Source organism: Phocoena sinus, chromosome 3 (genome assembly GCF_008692025.1).
Source record: "Phocoena sinus isolate mPhoSin1 chromosome 3, mPhoSin1.pri, whole genome shotgun sequence".
Lineage (NCBI taxonomy): Eukaryota > Metazoa > Chordata > Mammalia > Artiodactyla > Phocoenidae > Phocoena > Phocoena sinus.
Genome location: NC_045765.1, coordinates 147,302,478 through 147,323,821, shown reverse-complemented (window position 1 = coordinate 147,323,821; position 21,344 = coordinate 147,302,478). Strand labels below are relative to the sequence as shown.

Genomic DNA, 21,344 nt, shown 5'->3' with positions numbered 1-21,344 from the left:
TTGCCAGGTCATGGTGGTCAGCTTGTATTTAAGAAGATGACTGACCATCAGGGTCCATGGAACTTCACCACTGACACAAGGACTTAAATGACAAAGCTACCACTTCTGAGAATGAAGGCTTTGGAAATAAAAATTTGGATGGAGGGAGACACAAGGAGATAAAAATATCAATTCAAAGAGGGAGATTTAAATGTGAGGCAGGGAAAGCAAACACTGACTAGATTTGAGGGAATCCTTTTAAACTTAAGTGTTAGAGATCTGATTAAATTAAGACTGCCAGATATTAGCTAAGTGGTTAATAAGACCAATAACTTACAGACATCAGGTACAATCGATGGCTTCTGTATCCATCTGAAACAATTAAAGCCCTAGGAAGCCTAGGAATGGATTCATATAAAATCAGAGTTATAGCTATCGGGCTTCAATTGGCCTGGACATACAGACGGAGTTCCTAGGTGAGCCTCTAAAAACTATAAACAATAGAGTACACCTCATAAAACAGTGATGGATGTAGACACGACCATGCCCTGTCTCTGCAGCCTGGAAATTTCAGATGAACAGTACTCATTAGAAGCTTACACTTGCTAGCAGAGAACGAAATACACCTCAGCCTCAATTGCTCTCAGAGTAACGGCAACCCAGAGATGTTAGCAAAATGGAGTCTTTAATAACAGACTTCAAAGATTTACATTTAATGAACGGCTTTTGGGCATTAACATAAAAAGACAGATGCTTAAACAGAATTGATTTCATGTAGGAAAATAGACAAATGGGCGCGGACAGTTCTGTAGCAAAGCTTCTGGGACACATGAGCAATATTCCAAAAATAAATGAAGCCATCAAAGCCACACCAAGGGGCTTCCCTGGTGGCGCAGTGGTTAAGAATCCACCTGCCAATGCAGGGGACACGGGTTCAAGCCCTAGTCCAGGAAGATCCCACACGCGGCGGAGCAACGAAGCCCATGCGCCACAACTACTGAGTCTGCGCTCTAGAGCTCACGAGCCACAACTACTGAAGCCTGCGCTCCTAGAGCCCGCGCTCTGCAACAAGAGAAGCTGTCACAATGAGAAGCCCGCGCACCACAAGGAAGAGTAGCCCCCGCTCGTCGCAACTAGAGAAAGCCCGAGCACAGCAACAAAGACCCAACACAGCCAAAAACAAATAAATTAATTAAAAACAAAACAAAACAAGAAAGCCATACCAAGCAACAGAACAGTCCAGCATGTTGATGACACCTGCTAAAATCTGCATCATAAAAGTAGGATCAGGAATTAAGCAAGTTGCAGGAGGTAGGAGGCGGGGGAGAAAGGGTACTAAAAAGGGCAGTGTTAAATTAAAAGATTTTATGGTATTACTGGATAAAATGACAACGCCATCCTTAAGAATTATGTCTATTAGAGGGAAAGCAGTATGTTGGAAAAGCATCAAGTTAATCTGGTCATGACCTAGGCCAGCAAGATTCTGCAGTGAATCCATGTCACAACACATGTGAGCAGAACTGCTGAGCACCAGCTTAGGCCTTGCCAAGTGCTAAAGAGCCCTTACATCTTTTAATCTCTAGTGTTAACCTTAAAACTAGATCTCATCGATCCCCAAACATATATTTTAGAAGTTTAGTATCTCCATATGAGATAACGGATGCTAAACCTACTGTGGTAATCATTTCATGATACAGGCATGCCTCGGAGATAACACGGGTTTGGTTCCAGACTACCACAAGAAAGCCAGTATCACAATAAAGCAAGTAACACAAATGTTTTGGTTTCCTAGTGTATACAAAAGTTATATTCAAACTATACTGTAGTCTACTAAGTGTGCAATAGCATTATGTCTTAAAAAAAGTATATACCTTTATTTAAAAATACCGTATTGCAAAAAAATGCTAACCGTCATCTGACTACACAGCATTGCCACAAACCTTCAATGTGTAAAACATACAATATCTGTGAAACACAATAAAGTATGCCTGCACATGTAAACCAAACCATCATGCTGTACACTTCAAATTTATATAGTGATGTATGTCAATTACCTCTCCATAAAACTGAGGGAAAAAGTTTTATCTCTGATATTGGGATGCATTTTAAAATAGATGGTACCTTAGATTAAAGGAAATATGGTATTGTAACTACTGAGCTAACCTCAACCCATGGAAGAAGGAAGAGACAGGTGGCATAGGCCTCACAGGTGCCCAGCTGTGTAATGATGAACTAGAGACTACCATGTCAGTTACTGGGCACCTTAAAACTTGGTACAAGATTGGGTGACTGAACATCCAGACCCAGGCATGCCATCAATCCACCTGACTTCTCAGTGGAAAAGATTTTATAAGAGCAGGTCAGTAACAACCACACTGCCCAAAGGATTTTGTCCTCAGATAAACCACTACTCCCTGAAACAATTTCAAGAAGCTGCAGTCTAAACAGGATGGTTATACATTCAGGGCATGAATGTGTTTATGCCCCAGTAAAAATCTTATACCCTATCTGTCAAAACGGCAAGCCAGACACATTAAAAAAGATGGTTAAAATAGGTGAGGAAGACCTGACAGTATCAAGCAGTTTACGATTTGGTTCAAAAGCACAACTAGCTACGTGTGCAACCATACTGTGAGAGAGTAAAGAAATAGCAACGATGGGGAATTCCCTGGCAGTCCAATGGTTAAGACTCGGTGCCTTCACTGCCGTGGGCCCGGGTTCAAGCCCTGGTCTGGGAACTAGGATCCCACAAGCTGCACAGCAAGGCCGAAAAAAGAAAGAAAAAAATAGCAATGATGATCATTATAACAAATGATGACTATGTATTCAGTGACACGGCACAGCTCTTGTGCTTGGAAGCCAATAATCATTTCAGACCCCCCAATGGGTATGAGATTCTACCACCAGTGATGGAGGGAATAGCTTCATATCCCAGGTTAGTCCACGGACAGGGTACTAGTGCTCAAAGTTCAGGGTCACACCAAGGGAGAACCACTGGCCAGGCAATCAACTTACTGATGAAGCAGCAGCACTGTGCTTCTTCATCAGCAGGATCTTGAGGATGTCCCCCACTCACTGCAGAAGACTCAACTGGGTCCTGGTGGAGGCTGGACAACCACCAAAACCAAAAACTATTCTGGGGCCCTACAAGTTCAAGATTATGATCAAAACCAGCTCCTATTCCTAAAATAGAATGGGAGAGGCAGAGATAGGCCAAATAGAGGTGGATCATACACTGCCCTCACAGAATCCAGAGAAACATGATTTCATTAGGTTCATGGGTCCAAAACAAGGGGAAACATGCAAGAATAAACGGGTGCATTAAGACCCTAATACGGTTTTCCTGGTGAGTTGCGCTGCTAGAAAATCAAAACAGGAACATTCGAGTCATACCATGTGCAGCCCACAAGCCTCCAACAAAACCAAGAACAGAACACAAGAGACAGGGACTCAGAAGGCCCTGGAAACTAATGCAAAGCACCTCTACTTACCTTTCACCAACAATCTACTTTAATAATAACAACTAATAATAACCAGGTAGGTGGAGACTTTCCCAATGGAGAGCCAACTAAACTGACTACAGAGTGCTCCAATCAATCTTACGTTGTTGGTAATACTCAGCATCAGACACTCAGACACATGGCCAACCTTTAGGCAGACCTCAAGAGAAGCTTGTAACTTAAACTGGGATAAATGACCTTTATCATATAGTATGCCACTCCGAAGCAAGGAGCTAAGTAGAAGGAATGAATGGTACAGTAACGAATGAGGCAACGATACGAGGGACAAGCTCTGCAGACACAATCCTTCCCTCAGTGGGCAGTTCCAAGATCTAAACTTAGGGGACAGAGACTACATACATGAAACCTGATGTTGCTGCAGATCTAAGCAACAACCTCCAACACAACTTTTTCTCAGTGATAAGATAACATTAATTTGGATCTCTATTTGCCTGATTCCCTTTTCTTCTCAAGTGGCTCAACCTGAATAGGAGAAAAGGGAAATGCTCACTGGGCCCCTAAATATGCAAACAATGAGTTCTCATCATTCAGGTTACGAGCTCCAGAATATTTAACCAGAGGACGTTTGTTGTTTAAGACTGAACTCGAAAGCCTGGCCACCTGCAATAAAATATTTAAAACATAGTGTACAAGAATCATAAGAGGTATACAACCAAAAGTATTATGTGATTTTCCTTCCTAGAACATAAACACACACACACATATAAAAAATAAAATGTAAGCACAGAATAAAAAATACAGAACATGATATATATATAAATAAAACATGAAAAACAGGTACAAAATAGTATATATAAAGTATGACCCTAATTTGAAATTATATAAATATATATGCATAGAGAATGTTTATATGTGTTAATACATAAAACCTTTCTGTATTAACATATAAAACCCACAACTACTGAAGACTGTGCACTCTAGGGTCCACATGCTGCAACTACTGAGCCCGTGTGCTGCAACTACTGAAGCCCGCACACCTAGAGCCCATGCTCCGCAACAAGATAAGCCACCGCAATGAGAAGCCCACGCACTGCAACGAAGAGTAGCCCCTGCTTGCCACAACTAGAGAAAGCCCGCGCGCAGCAACGAAGACCCAACACAGCCAAAAATAAAATCTAAAAAAAAGGTGCTTTACTTATTAAAAAAAAAAAAAGACAGCCTACTTATATGGGATATATTTGCAAATGATATATCTGATAAGAAGTTAATATCCAAAATATACAAAGAATTTATACAAGTCAACATCAAAACAATGAGAAACAGCCAATTAAAAAGTGGGCAGGGGGCTTCCCTGGTGGCGCAGTGGTTGAGAGTCCGCCTGCCGATGCAGGGGACACGGGTTCATGCCCCGGTCCGGGAAGATCCCACATGCCACGGAGCAGCTGGGCCCGTGAGCCGTGGCCGCTGAGCCTGCGCGTCCGGAGCCTGTGCTCCGCAACGGGAGAGGCCACAACAGTGAGAGGCCCGCGTACTGCAAAAAAAAAGTGGGCAGAAGACCTGTGTAAACATTTTTTCCAAGGAAAACATACAGATGGCCAACAGACTCATGAAGACATAATCGACATCACTAATCAACAGGGAAATGCAAATCAAAACCACAATGAGATATACCATCTCACACCTGCCAGAATGGCTATCATCAAGAAGACAAGAAATAATAAGTGTTGGCAAGGAAGTGGAGAAAAGGGAACCCTCGTGCACTGTTGGTGGGACTGTAAATTGTAGGAGTCACTAAGGAAAACAGAACAGAGGTTCCTCAAAAAATTAAAAATGGAACTGCCGTATGATCAGGCAATATATGCACACCAATGTTCACAGAACCACTACTTACAATTGCTAAGATATGGAAGCAACCTAAGTGTCTACCAACAGATGAATGGATGAAGAAAATGTGATATATATATCACTGAAAGTTTCTACTACTTCTAGTATTTTGTCTTTCTTTATTATATTACTGTGTGTGTGTGTGTGTGTGTGTATATATATATATATATATATATATATATATATATATATATATAAAGTGGAATACTACGCAGCCATCAAAAAGAATGAAATGTTGCCATCTGCAGCAACATGGATGGTCTTGGAGGGTATTACACTAAGTGAAACAGGTCAAACAGAGAAAGACAAAAACCACATAATCTCAGTTATATGTGGAATCTAAAGATAAGACAAACAAAATAAAATGAAAACAGACTCACACAGAAAACAAACAGGTGGTTGCTGGAGGGGAAGGCGATGGGAACAAAATAGGTGAAGGGGTAAGAGATACAAACCTAAATTTATTAAATAAATAATATACAGCATAAGAAATATGGTCAGTAATACTGTAATAATTTTGTATGGGGACAGATGGTTACTAGACTTAGGTGGTGATCATTTCATAATATACGAAAATGTCAAATCACTACGTAGTACACTTAAAACTAACATAACACTGTGCATCAACCATATTTCCAAAAAAAGTAAATAAATATATATCCAAAGAAAGAAAGAAAAAAAGGAAGAAAGGGAGGGAAGGAGGGGAAAAGGAAAAGGAAAAGGAAAAAAGAAAAGGAAAAGGAAAGGAAAGAACTACAAAGTAAACCAGAATTGGGAGGTCATACAGAACAGGCCTAAAGAGCCCAGACTTTGAAACTACAAACACCTAACAATTGAAAATAATTACTAGGTGTCAATATATGTACAAGGTACACAGAGGAGTTTTCATATTTTACCAGCTATGTTTCTGTTTTAATGCACAAAGTATTTCAAAATGAAATCACTAAAAACAACCTATAATGTTGAATTCTGTTGTGACCAATGTTTCAGAAATGGCTTTCTACATAGACTTTCCTCAGCAAAAGAAAATACCAGTTTTCCAAAAACATTTGGGATTTACTACCAAACTCAATCCAAAATTTGTACTAACTGAGGCCACTCTTGGCTCACATCCCCCTTTTAGAAAACGTGTCCTCAACTACAGATTTTACAGAAAGAGATGACTGAACTCTGCCACATCTAACTGGACCAGGATGTGCACATTAAAGTTTTCCTCCTGGGAATCTGAACTTGGCCCACAGAGGCTGGATCAGTTACATGCGCATGGGCACTGGAGATGTAATTGGTTATGTGGATTCAGAAGCCACTGGCTATTTTGCACAAATGCAACCAGAGAACAATGATAAACAGAAAGATATACAAGAGATATGGAGAGCAGAAATGAGAGAACACACAATGTAAGGCAGACCAAGACATACACACAGGGAACACACAGACACACACAGAATATGGCATCCTAACAACAGAAGCATTCCTGTATCTTTGGGCTGTACTCCTAAACCTTATTTCCATGAGATTCACCTATGTCTCCTTTTCTTAGGCTACTTGGAGGAGATTTCTGTTCTTGCAAGCAACTGACTTTTAGTAATGCCAGAAGGACTTTAATGAAATAAATCAGTGGGATCTGGCAAAGGTTTTTGTAATTCAAGTATAGAATCTATAACTAAAATATTCATCACAGGCTAAAAAATATTATGTGTGACCAAGAAATTCAAATTTGCATAAATGTAACCTTTAGTTGCTATTAGAAAACCAGTAAGTGTGATTATGACAATAAGGGCAGCTGCTTAAGAGAAAACAAACAGCAGTCCCATCAACCCAACTAACCAATTTGTCAAAGAACAAATTAGGATTTGCAATTATCAAATACCACTTACACTTTAAGTGCCACATTCCAATTAATCTCATCCAAATGAAACCCTGACAGCCCCAACCTTAAAAGATAGAAAACACACATGCATTAAGACACACATTAATAATCATTTATATATCAAACAAATTCAAACTGAGGGACATTCTATCAAATAACGGGTAAAAAACCAAAGGAAACTATATTTAAAGACTTAAAGGAAAGAATGACAATGACTCATTAAGAAAAATAATGATTCATCAAATACAGAATCTCAGTAAAGAGATGGAAATTCTTTAGTTAAAAAGTATGACTGGGCTTGCCTGGTGGCGCAGTGGTTGAGAGTCCGCCTGCCGATGCAGGGGACACGGGTTCGTGTCCCGGTCCGGGAAGATCCCACATGCTGCGGAGCGGCTGGGCCCGTGAGCCATGGCCGCTGAGCCTGAGCATCCGGAGCCTGTGCTCCGCAACGGAAGAGGCCACAACAGTGAGAGGGCTGCGTACCACCAAAAACAAACAAAAAAAAAGTATGACTGAGGGACTTCCCTGGTGATCAAGTGGTTGGGAACCCACCTTCCAAGGCAGGGGACGTGGGTTCCATCCCTGGTCAGGGAGCTAAGATTCCACATGCCTCAGGGCAACTAAGCCCATGCCACAACTACTGAGCCTGCGCACGCCACAACTAGAGCGAAGCCCATGTGCCACAACAAAAGATCCCATGTGCTGCAACTAAGACCTGACGCAGTCAAAAATAAATAAACTTTTTTTTAAGTACAACTGAAATGAAAAGTTTACTAGAGGAGCTCAACAGTAGATCTGAGATGAGAGAGAAAGAATCAATGAACTTGAATTTGAATTTAAAGAACAAAAGGAAAAAAGAATGAAGAAAATAAGGAAAGCCTCAGAGACTAAAATGTTCAAGCAAGCCTCCCAGCAGTTACAGGAGTCTCAAAAAGAGAAGGCAGAAAAAATAACAACTGAAAACAAATCTGGTGAAAAATATTCATCTAAGATCCAGATGTTCAATAAACTCCAAGCTGGATAAACACAAAGAGATCATCATACCTAGATGCATCACAGTCAAACTGTTACATAAACAAAGAGAATATATATTGAAAGCAGCAAGAGAAAACAACTTATCACATATAAAGGAACAATACAATTACCAGATAACTTCTCACTAGAAATACTGGAGACCAGGAGGCATTAGGATAACATATTCAAAGTGCTGAAAGAAGCAAACTATCAAACAAGAATCTATACCCAGCAGTATTACCCTTCAGAAATGAAGGTGAAACAAAGACATTCACAGATAAACAAAGGCTGAATTTGTTGCTAGCAGGTCTGCCTTACAAGTCCTGCTAATTGAAAGTAAGGAACATCAGACAGTATTTCAAATCCATATGAAGTAAAGATAGATACAAAGGTCAATAAACAAGGAAGACTATGTATTTTCTCTTTTTGCTTTTAAAAACTCATTTAAAAGCAAAAGATTGCATAAAACAGTATTGTCTGGGTTATAACATAAACATATTTCTGACAACAATGCACAAGGGGGGGTAGTAAATGAAGATATATTGGAACAAAGTTTCTGTATTTTGCTGTAATTGAGTATTACTTTAAAGAAGAGTATGATAAAGATGCACATTGTAATCCACAGAGCAACTACTAAGGAAAAAACTCAAATGGATATAGGTATGTAGGGAGGGAGGGAAGGAAGGAAGGAAAAAGGGAGGAGGAAGGAAATTTAAATAGTGTAACTTTAATTTTCTATTTAACACAAAAGAAGGTAGTAAGAGCAGGACAGAGAGACAAAAAAGACATTTGACATAGAAAGCAAAGGGCACAGTGGCTGGTGTAAATCCAACTCTTATCAATAATCACATTAAATGTGACTAGATCAAATACTCCAAAGGTAAAGTTTCCAAGACTGGATAAAAGATCTAACCATACCTATGCTGTCTGTAAGAGACAGTTTAGATTCAAAGACACAAACAGGTTTAAAAGAATGAATTTTTTAAAAAACCATGGAAACACTAATCAAAAGAAACTGGAATAGATATCTTAACATGAGACAAAGCAGACTTCAGAGTAAGGAAAATTAAGAGGGACAAAGGGGAATATTTCATAATGATAATGAAGTTAACCATCAGGAAGATTTAACCCCTATACATATACACAGCTAACAAGAGAATCCCAAAATACGTGAAGCAAAAACTGACAACGAAAAGGAGAACTAGACAATACAGTAATAGTAATTGAAGACTACACTGATAACTGATACAACTAGAGAGAAAACACCAAAGATACAGAACTGAACAGTATCAACCAATTTGACTTAAGTGACATTTATAGAATGCTCCAACCAAGAACATCAAAATACACATTCTTTTCAAGCACACTTGAATTATTTTCTAAGATACCCCATATGACTGCCCATAAAACAGTGAATTTAAAAGGAGTGAAATTATAGAAAATGTTTTACTCCAAGAGAATTAAATTAGAAATCAACAGAATAAAATATGGGAAATCTCCATGTGAGAATCAATCTGTCACTTCTACATAATCCATGGGTCAAAGAAATCACAAAAGAAGTTAGGAAGCAGTATTTTGAACTGAATGAGAATAAAAACACAAAATATAAAAATCTATGGGATGCAGCTAAAGCAGTGTTTAGAAATTTCTAAAGCAGTGTTTAGAAATTTAGCTTTATTAAATATCTATATCAGGCTTCCCTGGTGGCGCAGTGGTTGAGAGTCCGCCTGCCGATGCAGGGGACACAGGTTTGTGCCCCGGTCCGGGAAGATCCCACATGCCGCGAAGCGGCTGGGCCCGTGAGCCATGGCCGCTGAGCCTGCGCATCCGGAGCCTGTGCTCTGCAATGGTAGAGGCCACAGCAGTGAGAGGCCCGCGTACCGCAAAAAAAAAAAAAGAAATCTATATTACAGAAGAAGAAAGATCTCAAGTCAACAAACTTATCTTCCACCTTAAGAAACTAGAAAAAGGGGTCTTCCCTGGTGGCGCAGTGGTTAAGAATCCGCCTGCCGATGCAGGGGACACGGGTTCGAGCCCTGGTCCGGGAAGATCCCATGTGCCGCAGAGCAACTAAGCCCACGCACCACAACTACTGAGCCTGTACTCTAGAGCCCGTGAGCCACAACTACTGAGCCCTCATGCCACAACTACTTAAGCCCACGTGCCTAGAGCCCATGCTCTGCAACAAAGAGAAGCCACCACAATGAGAAGCCCGTGCACTGCAATGAGAGTAGCCCCTGCTCACTGCAACTAGAGAAAGCCCCCACACAGCAAAGAAGACCCAACACTGCCATAAATAAATAAATTTATTTAAAAAAAAAAGAAACTAGAAAAAGAGCAAACTAAATCCAAAGCAATCAAAGGGAAGGTAATAATAAAGATCAGCATGGAAACCAATGAAATGCAAAACAGAAAAATAGAAGGAAAAAGTCAATGAAGCCAGGTTCCTTCTTTAAAAAGATCAAGGTTAAAACAGGAGTAGAGGGGAGGAAGAAAGGAGAGGGAAGAGAGATACACAAAGGTACCAAAATGAAAATACAGTAGGGACATCACTTCCAATCCTACAGAAATTTAAAGGACTATAAGGCAATACTATAAACAACTTTATGCCAATAAATTAGACAATTTAGACAAAATGTTCAAATTGCTGGAAAAACACCAATTACCAAAACCACCTCAAGAAGAAATATAAAATCAGAATAAACCTAAAACAAGAAATTGAATTAGGTAATAAAAATCTTCACACACAGAGTGTCACTGAGATGTACGAAGAACGAATATGGACCACATGTTGAGAAACCTGAATACTGGCCACAGCCACAAGGAAGACTTGTTAGGGGATTTTAAGCAGGTCATTTAATATCCTCTCTGAGTCTCCATTTTCTCCTCTACACAATGAGACAGACAGACTTCAAGCATTCTACAAGTATGATTCTAATCAGTTAAGAATTCCCTAAGGGGGTAAGTATGTGGCTTAGGGAAAAACAGGATACATGATCTATTTTAATTTCCGAAAAAGCATCTGCAAATCAATCATCAAGGGTATTTTTTAAACTGCTTAATAGCAATATAAAGAAGTGTCTGAAGAATAAAGTTAACATATCTCAGGATAAACAAACATTTATAATGGGGTTCCTGAAAACTGATGTTTGGCACTATTATACATAATGTAGAAGAGAACAAGAAAAATTTTCCAGTTTTCATGTAACACCGAGATCGTCTTAAATATTAAACTGATCAAAGAAACAAAATGAGAAATAAAAAATTTCCTGAGACAAACAAACATGGAAAGACAACATATCAGAATTTATGGGATTTACCAAGAGCCTCTAGATAAATGTTGTGATACTGGCACATGAACAAACAGACCAAGAGAATAAAATCTAGAAATAAACTCAAGAGTACATTGAAATCTAGTATATGATGAAGGTGTTATCTCAAATCATATATCTGATAAGGGGTTAATATCCAAAACATATAAAGAACTCATACGACTCAACAGCAAAAAAAAAAATAATCCAACAAAAAAAGGGCAAAGAACCTGAATAGACATTTCTCCAAAGAAGACATAAACAGCATGAGAGGGAAAGATGGACAGTTTAATCATTAGTATTAGAACAACTGGATAGCCATTTAGAAAAACAAAATCAGATCCATACTTCATATTATACACCAAAATTAACTCCAAATGGATCAGAGATCGAAATGGACAATCAGACAGTGTAAGTACTAGAAGAAAATAGGAGTGAATACCTTTATAAACTGGGAGTGGAGGAAAAAACAAAAAACTTCCCAGCTATTACTCAAAATCTAGAAGAAATACAGACTGATAAACTACACTATACAACAAGTTTTTTTTAAGTATGCATGGCAAAAGCATAAGCAAAGTAAAAAACAAATGAAAATGTAGGAAAATATATTTATAACATATCACAAATACACAATTAGTTCCTAAAAATTATGGGAAAATAAAATCAATACTCAATTTTTTAAAGGCAGAGATATGAACAGTAAATTCACAAAAGAAATGAAAATGACTCAAACATATGAAAAGACGCTTTGTATCATGCATAACAACACACATTTAAATAAGAAAAAAAAAACCCAATTCAAAAATGGGCAAAACAAGTGTCATTCAACAGATGAATGGATAAACAAAATGTGATACATACATACAACAGAATATTATTCAGCTTTAAAAGAAAGGAAATTCTGACACATGCTACAACATTGATGAACCAGGTCTGCTAAGTGAAATAAGCCAATCACAAAAAGGCAAACACGGTATGATTTCACTTATATGAGGTACCTAGAAGAGTAAAATTCATAGACAGAAAGTAGAATGGTAGTTGCCCGGGGCAGGTGGGAGGGGGAGCAGGGAGTCGTCGTTTAATGGGTACAGAGTTTCAGTATGGGATAATGTAGTAGTTCTGGAGATGAATAGTGGTAATGGTTGCACAATAAGACAATGTCCTTAATGTCACTGAACTATAAACTTAAAAATGGTTAAAACAGTGAATTTTGTTATGTAGATTTTACCACAATTTTAAAAACTAGGGCTTCCCTGGTGGCGCAGTAGTTGAGAGTCCGCCTGTTCGTGCCCCGGTCTGGGAAGATCCCACACGCGCTGGAGCGGCTGGGCCCCTGAGCCATGGCCGCTGAGCCTGCGCGTCCGGAGCCTGTGCTCAGCAACGGGAGAGGCCACAACAGTGAGAGGCCTGCATACCACAAAAAAATAATAATAATAACAATAAAATAAAAATAAGAACTACATGAGACAATGCTTACCTAATAAGATTGGCAAAAATCTGATACCACATTCTGTTGACAAAAATGAGGCCAATACACTGTGACAGGAATGCAAAAATGATACCACCCCTGACAGAAATCAAGAAAAATCACATGTACCCTTTAACGTGACAATCCTACTTCTAGGAATCTATTCTGAAAATACATCCCTGTAAATATGAAATAATACATGCATATGGTTATTAAGTGTGACATTATCTGAAGCAGTAAAAGCTTGGAAATAACCCATATAAACATCAATAAAAACAATGAATATATGAAGATATATTAACATAATGGAATACTATGGAGCCATAAAAGATCTTTGTATAATGATGTGGAATAATCTTCAAGCTATAATATATAAAAAGAGAGATGCAAACAGCACATATGGTAGGCTACCTTTTGTATATGAAGGAGAGGGGCAAGAATGAATACATATAATTTTGCTACGAAAACACTGGAAAGACAAGCCCCAAACTAAGTTTTAAAAATGACTAATAGGAGGAGGAAGGAATGAGGTAGAAGGGATGATGGAAATGAGACTTCTAAGTTGTTATATAGTTGTACATAGTCAAAACAGAAAAAACATTTTTTAAGAGAGAAAACAAATGAACTAATCTAACTGTATACTAATTAGTGATAACAACCACAAAGAAATATTAACTATTTTAACTGCCTTTAGAATGCAGTATTTTAACTGTACATCCTAGTAAAGTACTGCAAAGAAATTTTAGGCTGAACTCAATAGTCAATTCGTAGTAATACTGACATTATTATTATTTTGAAACTATTTAAATACATGTAGTAAGCCAATGCAAATAAGTTAATATTTTAGGAACCAAGATTTTCAATTAAGAGAAAAAGAGATACAAGTATAAAATTCAGTAAGTGAAGTAAAAAGCCATAATGTTAAATTTTAATCAAAAACCATGTAAACTGATTTTCCCTCCCCCCAAAATGCTAGCTCTATCCCTTGAAGAAAATACATTCTATCTCTGTGTACTGAAAAGTCCTAGAAGCAATGACATCCCAATAACACTGAGGACACCCAGTAGCCAGACTGTGGTTCACTCCCCACTGAAAAATATCTAGAATTCCTTGAAGACTGATCCCAGGTCTGAAACAGGATATGTACAAAATGAGCCTGGGGCATTTTCCTGTTGACCAGAAAGCAAGAAGTTATCAAAGGTTAGTAAATCAAATCAAAAGAACACTAAAGTCAAAAGAAAGGAATTCCCATAAGCCAAAGGTGGGGCAACTTGAACATAAAAAAAGAAAGGAATTCCCATAAGCCAAAGGTGGGCCAACAAGTGACTGAAACACAATGAATATACTAAAAAACCACAAGTAGGGGCTTCCCTGGTGGCGCAATGGTTAAGAATCCGCCTGCCAGTGCAGAGGACATGGGTTCGAGCCCTGGTCCAGGAAGATCCCACATACCGCGGAGCAACAAAGCCTGTGGGCCACAGCTACTGAGCCTGTGCTCTAGATCCCGCGAGCCACAACTACTGAGCCCTCAGGCCACAACTACTGAAGCCTGCACACCTAGAGCCTGTGCTCCACAACAAGAGAAGCCACCACAGTGAGAAGACTGCACCACAACGAAGAGTAGCCCCCGCTCTCCGCAACTAGAGAAAGCCTGCGCGTAGCAACAAAGACCCAACACAGCCAAAAATAAATAAATTAAATTAATAAATTAAAAAAAAAAAAACCTACAAGTAATAGTTTTAAAAAAGAAAAAAAGCCCACACCTCACTGGAAGTAACTAAGACACTAACTCACTCCTTATTCTAAAACTTAGCACTTAAAAGAAAATTAAGTTTAGTCAACCCTCTGCATCCAAGGATCCAACCAACCACAGATTGAAAATATTAGGGAAAAAAAATCCCAGAAAGTTCCAAAAGGCAAAACTTGCATTTGCCCCTATTTACGTTGTATTTACAACCATTTACATAGCATTTACATTGCACTAAGTATTACAAGTAATGTAGAGATGATTTAGAGTATACAGGAGGATGTGTGTAGGTTATATGCAAATACTACAGCATTTTATATAAGGGACTTTATCATCCGAAGATTTTGGTATCCCCTGGGATGTGGGGTCCCGGAACCAATGCCCGGCGGATACTGAGAAACTACTGTATTTATCCTGCCTTTTGAGTGCATAAAATAAAATGCATAGGATTACAAAGGAAACCAGATCGAAAGTATTACAATATTAAAAATAAATCTGTGATAACAATTCATGTGCTTCTTTATTAGCATATTAAACAACAAATTCTAGTGGCAAGTATAATTCCAACATAGTGATGAGCAGACAATAATGTAAGATGTCTAAATATCAATAAATGTAATGTGATATGATAATATCTCTGGTTTCTATTGGTGACAAGCTCACAGATACCACTAAAACTACTTCAGCTTGCCTATACCGTAATTGTAAATAGTAGATAACTTTCAGTTATACGTCGTTAAAAGTAATTACTTTTCCCATCCAAGCATTTTACCATGAATTCCACCGCTGCCTCCAGGCTAAGGACCAGTCTATTTCCTGGGAACGTGGATACCAGTCTTGAACCAAGAACTGCTCTGTTAGAACCCAATCCAAGTAATAAATTCAATCTATGTACGATTCTTTCTCAGTTTTGTGCAGACTCCAAACCCAAGCCTCCCTCCCTTCTTCACATCAGTCTCCTCCATTCTCATGCTCATCTCCAGCCAGCCCAAGAGTCACTTACTGGACACTCATTCTGTGCCAATTACTATTCTAAGTAGTTCATTTAAACCTCCACAACCTTCCGAGGCAAGTACCATTACCATGGCTCCCAAATCCACAAGAGGGAAAATAAGCCCCGAGCACACCACTTCAACTACACTCCTGCTAATTTCCTGAGGGCATTTTCAACTATTTTTCCTCCATTGCATTCTCCTACCAAAACTCCAACGGATCAATCCAGCTGTCCACTTTCTCCTTTCTGTACCTGTGCTTCTGAACTGCTGGTGGAAAAAAGATGTCTTGCAATCTCAGTACAACTTAAACTAAGCCCATCCTGGCAAACCCTTCTACGTTTCCCTAGTCAAATCTCTTACCACTCTCCAGAGCAGCTGTTTCAAAACCACATTCCCCTCAAATCTCAACTCAACTCATTTTCAGCAGGTAACATCATAGGAAGTAAATACCATCAGACAGGAACAACCTCAACTTCCAGCAATGAACCACACCAATAAACTCAACTTCATAGTTCACACTCGTTCTCTTGTCTGGTTACAACAGGAAAACTGCCTAAGGCTAATCCTTCTACCCATTCTCTCCCACCTCAAGAAGTATCTTTGCTCACAAGTCCTGCCCTCTAAAATAGTTTAAACCTCTCGCATATATGCTGGCATCTTCTAGTGACATTCAAACATCCTCAGGTTTGCCCATCAAGAGAAAGAGACAGTCAAGGGCCAACATGGCCCATATTCCTCCCATTCACCACAAACTCCTTGAAAGTATAGGCAAAAAAATAAGTCTCCACCACTTCCCTTTCACTTCCCAACCCATGCAATCTGATACAGTTCTCAACAAGAGCTACAGTTCTCTTGAGTAACCACCCACAAAAGCTAATGCTGTTGACTTTCCCTCCTTGGCCCCTGGCTTCCCCAACACCACACTCCAGTTTTCAGCTGCAGCTCCTGTTCAGGCCTTTAAAGGTTACTCTTCTACCTATTCCTTAAGTGTGTTGTATTGCTAAGTGGCCTTTTCTTATCTCATTTATACAGTCTTCTTGAGACATCTCAGTCACTCCTGCTTGTTTAAAATGTTTTTCCAATAGCACCGCATGAGGGAAAATTAAAGTCCCCACCTCCTCCCTTCCCTTCCATCCATCCCCCACTTCCTCAAGGGTAACTTCTATTAACACATTTGGAACATATCCTCCCCAAATCCTTTTCTCTTCCAATGTGCACACAAAGTTTGTCATACACTGGGTACTACTATAAATTAAAACTGGGCTAAGCATTTAATGAGCACCATTATCTAATCCTTAGAAGACCTAGTAAAGTAGGATTTATTCCTCCATTTTCACAAGATAATGAAACTGAGTCTCATGGGAATTAAGGGACCTGCCAGTTATTGAGTGGCAAAGTTGGAACTGAAACTGGTCTCCCTAGCTCTAAAGCCCTAGCTCTATCATTCTGTCTTGCCTTCCAAGTCCGGTCTAATGCATAATCTACAAGTGCTTCCTTTCGGCCTCCATGAAAATGGAAGAGAATATTACTCGTTTTTCTTTCCCCGTCTGCCACTGTTCACTGCAGACAGCACAAAAAGTGTGAGCAGAAACTGACTTCCTCTCAAGCAAATAAATTTTTTAAAAGGATTTCTGGCAAAAATGCACACACTTTTGACTAGCAAAGCTTCTGTTTGTTTGTTTGGGGGTTTTTTTGGCCACGCTGCGCGGCTTGTGGGATTTTAGTTCCCCGAACAGGGGCTGAACCGGGGCCCTCGGCAGTGGAAGTGTGGAGTCCTAACCACTGGACCGCCAGGGAACTCCCTAGCAAAGTTTTAAACAGTATATTTAACAGCATCTTATTAACAAGACCTAACTATAATTCCATATTCTTAATTCTTCCCTAGGAAACATGAAGGTTTTAGTTAGTAAACACAGCAACATTTCAGTTTGCAAAACTATTTTCACATATGTAAATTATCACCTCGTCTCACAATAACCCAGTAAAGTATTATCATTTTACATTAGAAGAATCTAAAGTTCAGATAAATCAAGAAGTATAATCATGTTCACAGTCCAGAATCAGCACTTATACCTCAAGCCTCATGTGCCTCTAGACACAGTACTTTCACCTCTACATTACATTGTCAGTATTTCAAGCTGAGGACATTTTGGAAAGCATATAGAATAATAAAAGCATTTTAAGTTTTCTATCAAGTCACCATAACACAATTTATTAGATGTTGGCCTCTGCCTCTGTTTTTCCTAGCAAAAAAACAATCCCATTTGGTAGGCAAAGGCACTAAGTTACATAAAGTTTAAAAGTACATAAAGTAAAAAAATAATTTTCAAATTCTTGAAATAAGAAAAATATAATTTTAATTCAATAAACACCTATTGAATACCAAGACATTGCTAAGCAGAAGTTGATAAAGATGACCAAGATACAAGGCACAAAATGAAAAGAAAAAAATAATCATTATAATTCAATGTGATAAATATCATAATACTGACAGGAATAAAATGACATCCATTCCCTCCTTCCTACCAAAAACATGCTATGAACGGAACAGGAACCCCCCCCCCCCGCCCAAATTCATGTGTTGAAGCCCTAACTCTGATATGACGGTATCTGGAAACAAAGCCTCGGCACATAATTAGGTTGAGATGAGGTCATGGAGGTGGGGCCCCAAGATGAGATTAGTGCTCTTATAGGAAAAGACACGAGAGATTTTGCTGTCTCTCTCTGCCACGTGAAGACACAGCAAGAGGTACCTCACCAGAACCAAACCATGGAAGCATCTAGCCTCCAGGACCGTGAGAAAAGGAATTTTCTACTGTTTAAACTAATTCTGTTGGTATTTTGTTATGGCAACCCCAGCAGACTAACACACATGCATAAACAACTACAGCATTCTATACATTGTGCTAGGTGTACACAACGATGAGGAAAAGGCATATGAGAGCAACGAACGGTGCCTTGGGGATTAGAATAAGGCAAAAAGAGCTTCAGCTGGGCATCAAGAGATGGGTAAGAAATGGCTGCCAGGTGGAGAAAGGGAGACCCTATAGAGAAGAATCTGCAAATACAAACACGGAGGCCTAAAAAAAGTAATAATGTGAGTTCCAGGCCATTAGAGAGAAAAATAAATAAAGGATGAAGGTCCACAGCATGACCATATTTATAATACACCCCTACTAATTAGGGTACATCGAATAATATGTTCTATCATGCAGTCACCGCAAATAATGGAGCACCTTATTTCTCACTGGAAAGATCCTATTTACTAACACGGGAAGGTGGTCACTAGGTATCATTAAGAGAAAAGGGGTTACAAAACAGTACTGGAATGAGATTTCTTTTGTTTAGTGAAAAAATAAACATAGGTAAGCTCGTTTAAAATAGGACTGGAAGAATAATGTAATATCAAAATATTACCGCCAACTTCCACTTCTTGCCTTTGTTCAATCCGTTCTCCACACAGAACTTTTCTTTAAAATAAAGACTGGGTATACCACTCCCCAAATCCGTCAATGGTTCCCCAACTGCACTCAGCATAATACACAAAATCCTTAACCTGATTTGTAAGGACTCTATGTTCTGGCACTCTATCACTCTATCATCATCTCAGGTCTTTCTCCCTATCGCTCCACTCCCGCCTTGAACCATCCTTCAGTTCCTCAAGCCAAACCAAGCTCTTTATCACCTCAGGGCCTTGAAACATACTAGTCTGTCTTCACTGGATTTGGCAGCTATCCATTCTTTGGGTCTCAGCCTAAATATTATTTCCTTCGAAAGTTCTTCCCTGTGCCCTCCCCTCAACACCCATTCTCATACAGCATCCTCTGATTTTCTTTCACAGTAACTATCACGGTGTATAATTTACACATATATGTACCTATCTGTATGTGTTTATATATGTGTCTGTCTTCCTTAGTACGGTGCCTACTATATAGTAAACGCTCCATAAATGTTTGTTGAAGGAATAAAAGTTGAATTATGGATTTTATTTTTCTCTTTTGTAATCTATATTTTCTAAATCTTTTTCAACAATGAGCATAGACTTGTGTAAGAAGATAATTAAGACAATATTACTACCTATTGGTTCTTTAAACTCAAACCAATCATCTTTTCTCCTCTCTAAGCTTTAATGGTAATTAAATCCAAATAATTCTTCTATAATAATTATCTTTCTGATCTGTCCCGTTCCCTCTTCATCCAAGATCCAGGCACCAAATTTCACAAATTCTAGTAACTTCAAGCCTACTACAAACCTTCCTGCCTCTAGCTTTTCCATCTGCCAATCCTCTCTTCACTTAAAAGAAATGCCGTTCCAAAAATCCAGTTTACATTATTCCTGCTATCTTTAAGACCTCCAAGTGTCTCCAACATCATTGCCAACTTATGTGTAAAGGTCCTAAGGGATGAATGACTTTTTATTTTCCCTAGTCTATGCACAATCCCCCTCATAGCTCAGTTCTCATTATTAGACGACTCAGATTTTCTCCTTCAGCTGTGTAAAATAACATTTTTAGAAGGATAACTTTCCCATCTAGTTATTTTCACATATATATCTTCTCATAATACATCCCGTCTAGAATGCTAGTTTCCTATCAAGTCACATGCTACATCTCATTCAAAATTCTGCTCAGTGGGGCTTCCCTGGTGGTGCAGTGGTTGGTTAAGAATCTGCCTGCCAATGCAGGGTACACGGGTTCAAGCCCTGGTCCGGGAAGATCCCACATGCCATGGAGCAACTAAGCCCGTGCGCCGCAACTACTGAGCCTGAGCTCTAGCAACTAAGCCCGTAAGCCACAACTACTGAGCCTACGTGCCACAACTACTGAAGCCCACGCACCTAGAGCCCGTGCACTGCAACAAGAGAAGCCAGCACAATGAGAAGCCCACACACCGCTACAAAGAGTAGCCCCTGCTCGCTGCAACTAGAGAAAGCCCGCGCACAGCAACGAAGACCCAACGCAACAAAAATAAAAATTAAAAAAGAAAGGAAAAAAAAACCTGCTCAAAACTTATCTCCCTAAAGTGTTCCCTTCCATTTCCAACATCCCTCTTCGGTGACACCCCCCAACTTCAGGTCTTCTTCACGTGCCCCAGTCCCCACAGCACCGAGCACTCCTACCCACTCTACCACTGATGACAGAGTCACTTTTCCCTTCCTCATGAAATCTAGACAAGAGCCCACATGAGGAATTCCTCCCTTCAAAGGAATTCTCTTTTCTTACCAGCTATTAAGATGTTTTTTAATTTCCGCCGAATGGCAGAGGAATAGAAAAAGGCTGCCACTGTTCCACAGATGAGGCAAAGCATCTGCCAAAATGTGATCAAAGAAATCTGGAGGTAAGAGAAGAGCTACTTCCCCCACCAAACAGTGAAAAAAAACATACAAAACCACAAATCCTCTTCAACACCAATTCTACTGAAGGCAGAGTTTCTAATAACAAAGTTTATAATCAGAACATAGCCACAAAGGAAATGGGGAAAGTAAAGTCACGACAAAGCTTCAAACGGTAGTGTGTGGTTACTGGAGGAGATGGATGGATGCAGGAAAAGGAGACACAGAGTTGAAAGAGCAAGAACCCCAAAGAAGCAGAGTGCATACTGGGGTGAGAGCAGGC

At 39.3% G+C, this 21,344-nt stretch overlaps 1 protein-coding gene across 2 annotated transcripts in view; it reads right to left on the bottom strand.

The window, feature by feature from the left end:
* Window positions 1-21,344, bottom strand: part of GOLPH3 (golgi phosphoprotein 3) — a 52,577-nt gene that overhangs the window by 18,004 nt on the left and 13,229 nt on the right. The window lies entirely within an intron of this gene.